The sequence below is a fragment of the Myotis daubentonii genome, chromosome 10 (assembly GCF_963259705.1).
Source record: "Myotis daubentonii chromosome 10, mMyoDau2.1, whole genome shotgun sequence".
NCBI classification, from domain to species: domain Eukaryota; kingdom Metazoa; phylum Chordata; class Mammalia; order Chiroptera; family Vespertilionidae; genus Myotis; species Myotis daubentonii.
The window spans coordinates 60616355-60624345 of NC_081849.1; positions in this window are offsets into that span (position 1 = coordinate 60616355).

The window sequence follows — 7991 nt, forward strand, 5'->3', positions numbered from 1 at the left end:
TTTACAATTTATACACAGTAGCACTGCGTTAAGTTAAACTAGGTATGACTACATGCTACATAGCAAACATTAAATTTGTGATTAGGAGCAGACTACATTCACTTTTGTTTGCTAGTATATCTGTTCAACTAGAGGCCCAATGCATGAAATTCGTGCAAGAGTAGGCCTTCTTTCCCCCAGCTGCCAGCACCAGCTTCCCTCTGGCACCCGGGACCCAGGCTTCCCTCCGGCCGCCGGCAGGCACCTGGGACCCAGGCTTCTCTCACAGCCCCAGCTTCGTCTGGAAGGATGGAAGGATGTCCAGAAGGACGTCCGGTCTAATTAGCTTTTATTATTATAGATAGTTCTTCCTATGCGACTTTATAATACTTAACTTAGAGGTTAACAAATGAAACTTATGTATACACTATAGAGTACATAAATATATAAGATAAAACAAAAATTCATAAAGTTATAATGAAAGAGAAACAGTCAAGCACTTTTTATTCAGAATATTCAACTATGTAGTGTTCATTAATATAGTGTGACAAAGGAAATGCAGTTTACTCTTATGAGGCAAAGAGAATAACTCCTTCGCCACTTGGCTGGGCAAATGAAAACATCTATGTAGTCCTTTTGCAAGTGGAACGTTTAGAAGTAAAATACATACTTGCCTTATTTTGCCTGTACATCCTTGGATTGTCCCATCTCATTGTTTCATGTACCGTTCCTTTGGTATCCACAACAACCTAAGCCATGGGTGAGAGGACAGTGGTGGCAATCTATAGAAGTCAATCCTTGTCCTCAAGGTTTCTCCATGTGTCAGAATTTCACTCCTTTTTAAGGCTGAATATATTCCATTGTATGCGTGTACCATATTTTGCTTATCCATTCACCCATTGATGGACACGTGGTTTGCTTCTATGTTTTAGCTACTGTAAATAATGCTGCTATAAGCATAGTTATACAAATACCTGTTCGAATCTCTGCTTTCAATTCTTTTAGGTATGTACACAGAAGCAGAATTGCTGGATCATATAATTCTATTTTTAAATTTTATTGGAACCACCATACTGTTTTTCTACCGCAGCTGTATTTTACATTCTCACCAACAGTGCACATCCTCTCCAACACTTGCCATTCTAATGGGTGTGAGGTGGGATCTCATTATGGTATCTTATTATGCTAAGTGAGCATAAGCCCATTGCAAAAAGAGAAATATGTGCAAAAAGAGTATGTCCACTTATCTGAGATACTTAGAACAGTCAAAATCATAGAGACAGAAAGTAGAATGGTGGTTGCCAGGGCCTGGAAGGAGGGAGAAGTGGGGAGTTAGTGTTTAATGAGTATAGAGATTCATTTAGACAAGGTGAAAAGAGTTCTGTTGATGGATGGTGGTGATGGTATTAAAACAATGTTAATATTCTTAACACTACTGAGCCAAACATTAAAAAATAGTTAAGAGAGTACATTTTGTTAAGTGTTTTTCATCACAATAATAAATGAATGACTGAATGTAAGAAAACCACCAATGTAAAAAAATAAATAGATAAATCCAAGCATATAAGAAACTGAAGCAAAACCAGTGAGTTACATGCCAGAGAGATACATCATAACAAAAATGGTTGTTATGATTACTAGCCATCACTTTGGAATGATAATATAAAACCACAATGTTTGATTATTTGCAACTGAATACTACAGAAGGGAGATGGAGTCTTTGGGCCTCACAACTCTAAATACCCATGTTGATGTCCTGTCATTTCATAACCATTCGTTTTATTCCAAGTGATAGTAGATGTTGAATTATTAAGTTATACATTTGACATATGTCCCAGCATACTACTAGAGACCTCACACTAATAATAAAAAGTATAATAGGTAAGAATTCATAACAGAATTGCTAGTTTATATATTAGACTTGTTTCACTCAATAAATGTTTATTTAATCCATGCCATGTGCCAGGCACTGTGCTAAGAGCTAGACAACTATTATTTCTTAGTTTCATTCTCAAACTAAACTTCAAAATGTGGAACCCACTAGTTCAGCTTGTTTTCAATATAAGAATTGATTTAGAAAGCAAGTCTCTTGATTTCAACTTAACTTTCCATGAACATGCCATTCGACTTACATCTGCTTATGTCGAGTTTGAGAGTTTATATATCACTTTATGGTATGATATACTCAATAAGATGTATAGGATAGAGTTTGGGGTTCTCAAATGATCTTGGTTTATGCTTGGGAACTAAATCCAAGTTCACCCACATCCAGGTAGAATAATCTGTGATCTCCTAGAGAACAAGAGAAGTGAGTAACTGCTGCAGCCAAAGCAATGGGAACTCTTCCTCCAGGTTCTGTACAGACCAGGGTGTGCACAGACCCTGGTTGCCACTGTGTGACTGCGTCTTTTTGGCCTAGACGAGGGGTTGGGGACAGAAGTAGGTGAAGTAAGGACAGTCTATATGCAGCATAGGAAATAGCACTGGACTGGGATGCAGACTAGGACTAAAAATGGAGTCTGGTACACTTTTCAGGTCTCCTAGTCAAGTGAAAAGTGTAAAATAACAGACCTGGTTACGTTACAATTCTCAATCTAGAAAAGAAAAAGATAGAAACGTCAAAGGACAAAGGGTAGGTAGGGCTGCTCCTTAACACTCTCGTGTGGAGAAACCTTTTAGGATCGGAACTGCATGGTCCTTAGTATCTTACCTCACTGTCAATGGATACGTCATAGTCAGTGTTTACCACATTCATGTTATCTGCTTGCTGATTCGGTGCAACCAGCTGTCTTTCTTGCCCTTCAAAAGTGACCCACTTTGAGTCTGTCTGTCCCTGTCTTGTCTTCCGGACTGTTTCAGCTCTGGAGAGTCTCTGATCCTCTGCAACTGCATCCTGGCTGGTTTTTCTCTGACTCGGATGTGGAAGGAGGTGTTATAATGTACCCCTCGAATCACAGAAGGACGCCTCAAGAAATCAGATTAAGGAGTCATTTTTATTGCAAATCCGGGACTATGAGGGGGCATCGTGCTCTCCCAAATCTCATAGTGATAAGATGGCCGAAACACCAGACTTATATAGGCAAAAATCACAAAGGTATTGATTACATCCCAGGGTTTGGAATGAGGACCCTGGTTTGCACAAAGCAGTTACAGAAGCGAGATTGAGCCGATTAGTTATCTACAAAGATTAATTATAGTTTTGGGTCTTTGGACCACTGAGTTGACAGGGAAACATTATCTGGAACCCTCAGGTCTTGGGATAATTGTGCTGTCCTGGTTCCTAGGTACAGAGGAATTTGCTTTCTAAAGCCAGTAAGATCACAATCAATGGGATAGTCACGTTACAATCAATAAGGCGTTCAATCGAATGGGATGATTTATACAATTCAGAAAATCAAAATAACCTTTCTATTGTTAAGCCAAACAGCAGGGTTAGAGTTAAACTACAGTTTCTACCTGAGATGATTGCTACCATACTTCAGAGGCACCTACCGGCCTGCGTGTGCCCTGCTGGTTTCTAACCCCACTCTTTTCTGGGTCTCCCCTGCCATGTTTCAGCAACCTCACGTTTTAGCTCCATACGGACAGTTGGCCCTTGAGTAACGTGGGTTTGAGCTGCAAGGTCCACTTACACATACATATTTTTTTCAATTGACCTTCTCAGTTCAAACCCACTTGTTCGAGGGTCAACTGGCAGTTTAGAAACCATGTCTGCAGAGTGCCCACGTGAATTATACGTGGGTTTTGTACTGCACTAGCAGTTGGTGCCCCTAACTTCTGTGTGAGTCAAGGCTCATCTGTATTAAAATGGATCTGAATAATCTTGTAGAGCAATCTTTAGATCAAGATATTTAGCTCTACCAGGAAGGATACCCCCTCAGTATCAGAATATCCGTCTTGAAAAATTATTTGGAACCATTTGAGAGACTCCCCTGAAATCATCGATCAATATATTTGACCACATTATAATATTTAGATCTAGGCAGTTGTCCCGTTTTGCTAGTTTTGAAATCCCTCTTCATATTTGACAAAAGAGACCTGACAGTTTAGATGCTGTTATAAAGCACTTAGGCATTAACTGATTTGATCCTCACGATAAGCCTAAATGGTAGGTGCTATTATTATCACCATTTTCCCATGGACGCCAGACACCCTAGCCCAGCAAAGCTCAGTAACTTGCCAAAGTCAAGCCACAAATAAGTGGTGGAGCTAAGCACTGGGTCGACCATCCTGGTTCCAGAGTCGGGGTGCTCAGCCACTGCCCTCATTCACCTCTCCCAGAGACCGGGGTCTGTTAGCTTCATATTCTAAAGCAACTACAATCAAGTTTCCCACAGGGAGAAAATGGGTAGTTGCAAAATTTTGAGCAGGAGGAACTAATCTACCCAGATTGAGGAAAACAATCTGGGGGACAGAAATATAGTAAACACACCCAGATGGGAAGCTCGATCCAGTGCCTGAACCATCACAGCTGTGCTCTCACTGCCTTTGCCACGACTTGCCTAATGGAACCATCCAGCTTCGACATTTTTGCCAGAGTCATCATTACAGGGAACAGTCATGCTAAGTTCCTGCTAAACAGGCTCACATGCACGTACACACACACGCACACATGAAGGTTCTCCATGGCCTACATTCTGGGACCTCTGAGCTGACCCACGTCTCCTTCAAGCTCAGTGATGGCGAACCTATGACACGCGTGTCAGAGGTGACACGTGAACTCATTTTTTGGTTGATTTTTCTTTGTTAAATGGCATTTAAATATATGAAATAAATATCAAAAATATAAGTCCTTGTTTTACTATGGTTGCAAATGTCAAAAAATTTCTATATGTGACACGGCACCAGGGTTAAATTAGGATTTTTCAAAATGCTGGCACGCTGAGCTCCAAAGGTTCGCCATCACTGGTCTAGCTGCTCCTCTGCCAGCCCTCTCTGTGCTGGTCCCCTAATTGCCTCCCGTTGCAGGACCTCGGCTCACACTTTCACGCCTCCATACCTCCCTTGCTCATGCTGTTCCCACTGACAGGGATGGTGTTCTTCTCCACCCTTCCCGGGTCACCTTGGAAAAGTTCAGTTCACCCTTCAAAGTCCAAATGAAATGTGATTTTCTTCATTATGAGTTCATCTTCTCAACTGTGTTTCTATAGGACTGCACCCTTTTATGGAACACATCTCATTGCATTAAGATAATTGTTGACATGTCTCTTTTTCTCATTAGATTCCGCTTAGGAAGTGGCCATAACTTCTTCATCTGTATCCCCAGGGACTATCAGAACTTGGAAAAGAGGGGTTTCTCAGTAAATAATTTTAAATTATATTCACTCCTATTGGATATGATTTTATGGATATTTATTATCTCCCGGCAAAACAAAATGGCAGGGTCCATGTGTGGGCATTTTATAGCAAAAACAAAACAACTAAAAAACAAAAATAAAAACCAAAAAACCCTATCTGTGAAACACCCTTGATGTAACGGTGTTTTCTTTTCTTTTTTTTTTTTTTTTTGCATTTTATTTTATTTTATTGCTTAAAGTATTACAAAAAGCATTACATATGTCTCCTTTTTTTCTCCCTTTGACCTTCCCCTGGCCTCCCATACCCCCCAGTGTCTTGTGTCCATTGGCTATGCTTATATGCATGCATACAAGTCCCTCGGTTGATCTCTTACCCACCCCCCAACCGTCCCCGGCCTTCCCGCTGTAGTTTGACAGTCTGTTCGATGTTGCTCTGCCTCAGTATCTATTTTTGTTCATAATGGTCTTAATTATCCACAAATGAGTGAGATCATGTGGTATTTTTCTTTTGTTGACTGGCTTATTTCACTTAGCATACTGAAGTGAGGGAAGCCTTTTTGGACTTACCTTTCTTAACAAATTGAATATTTCAAATATTGCTATGTTCTAGTGGGATTTCTTTTTTCAAAAAAGATAACTTTAAGAACCAAACTCTCAGAATCGTGACAGTTCTCTCTATAGAGGAAGACTATGTTGCTCTCCATATGGTATTTTTTCCTTTTTATTGAATTTATTGGGGTGACACTGGCTAACAAAATTCTCCAGGGGCACAAGTCTACAATATCATGTGTACACTGTATTGTGTATTCATCATCCCAAGTCGAGTCTCTGTCCATCACCATTTATCCTCCCTATGCCCTCCTCCACCCCCCAACCCACCCCTGCAATCACCACACTTGCCGTGTCCATGAGTTCTTACTCTTTTTTTCTTTTTTGCTCAATCCCTCTACTCCCCTCAGACCACCCCTGCCAACTGTCAGCCTGCTCTCTGTATCTATGAGTCTGTCTCTATTTTGCTTATTAGTTCATTTTGTTCATTGGACTCCACTTCTGAGTGAGATCATATGGTACTCGTTTCTCTCTGACTGGCTTGCTTCACTTAGCATATATATGCGTTTTAAAGTTAGCTTTAATTTTTTTTGATATATTCAAATATATCAATCAGTGATTTAAGAGAGGCCTCCCAAACTGCTCCAGTTCACTTTGTTATTCTGATATTTTGATACCTGAATGGTTCCATTTCCTCCTAGGTAGCCACATAAGGGGAAAACTGTCTTCCTATATGCTATTATCGGTCAGTTCGTTGTATGGAAAAGCTATCACTCGATCTACTCCATCATCTTTTATCCAGCGCCTGCATCTGCTGGAGGCTTAGCTACCGTGTGCCTCGGAAGGAAGCGGGTCTTTCATCGATCCAAGGCTTTCCCTGTAGCTGAGCTGTTGGCAGACACAGCCCCATCCCAGCCAAATTCGCACACAAAATGCATTTCCCCCCAAGCAGCTGTTTTCATGTTTTCCCTCTGTCCCTGGTGAGCAAATGCCTCCCAGACTAATTCTCTCCACTGGCACGGGGTGAGCCAGAGCCTCTCTGGGCTTGGAAGTGGGATCTCCTTAGACTTCTCTCCAGCGGGTCTCGTCAGGGCACGCGCAGCCCAGTTACAGGATAAATGGTGGCGTGGAAACAAGTCAGCTTAGCCAACAGCCGCCAGAGCGCCAGTCAGTGTCTTTTCTGTAATTATTGCATTTAATGCAGCTAGTTACTTGCACAAAAGAGCTTCCGGATACAGCAATTTCCACTGGGGACTGTTTAGGAATGTACAGGCCCATCATTTAGCCCTGATATTGTTGGGCTGTCAAAATTGATCATAGCTCTTGACGGAACACCTCTAGCTTTTTCTTCTTCTTCTTCTTTTTTAATGGAGTACCCCAGTGACATTTCACATTGTTTAAGTAGGAGTGATCTGTTAGTTTATATTTTCTCTAAAACTGCAGATCAGATGACCTCCCTCAGGGCCTAAATACATGAATCCTTTTCGCATGTTATAATTAATAGTGGAGCCGGGAGAGAAATTCATAACAAGGGGCCGAAGAGCTGGGCAGAGCAACTTGTCAAAAAGAAGGAAATTCCACTACAGATTAGCTTATTTTTAAGCACGTCAAGCTCTACATACAAACATGATCTATTGCTTCCTTGTAATGTCTGTTTGGGTCCACATGCTTGGGGCGGTGTCAGAGACTGCTGTAAATTTTGTCTGAGTCAGGGCAATTCTGATTGATCTCTGAGTGTAAAATCGATAAGAAGACACTGTCATTTTCTTAAAGGATGAGCTAGAAAAGGAAAATAAATTAAGACTCCACTGAATGTCTATCTCCAGTGCTCATTAATTCAGTGTGGTCTGTACTTTGTTAATGTTATGGCCACAGCTTTAATCTTCCAGGTGCTCTTCCTGTGGCTACTTGCCAGCGGCCCTTTCTTATGTTATGTGTATTTCATCTGAATTGGGGGGTGGGGTGCGGGAGTATAAAAAGGCTGCCCTCTTTTCTCCAGTAGCCCCTGCTTAGTCCACTGTATTATTTCGTAGAAATACATCGCCATGGATACTGATTAACTTTAAAATAGCTGGAGCCGTTCTCCTCTTCCTCTTCCTCTTCCTCTTCCTCTTCCTCTTCCTCTTCCTCTTCCTCTTCCCTCCCCTCTCCTCCCCTCCTCTCCTT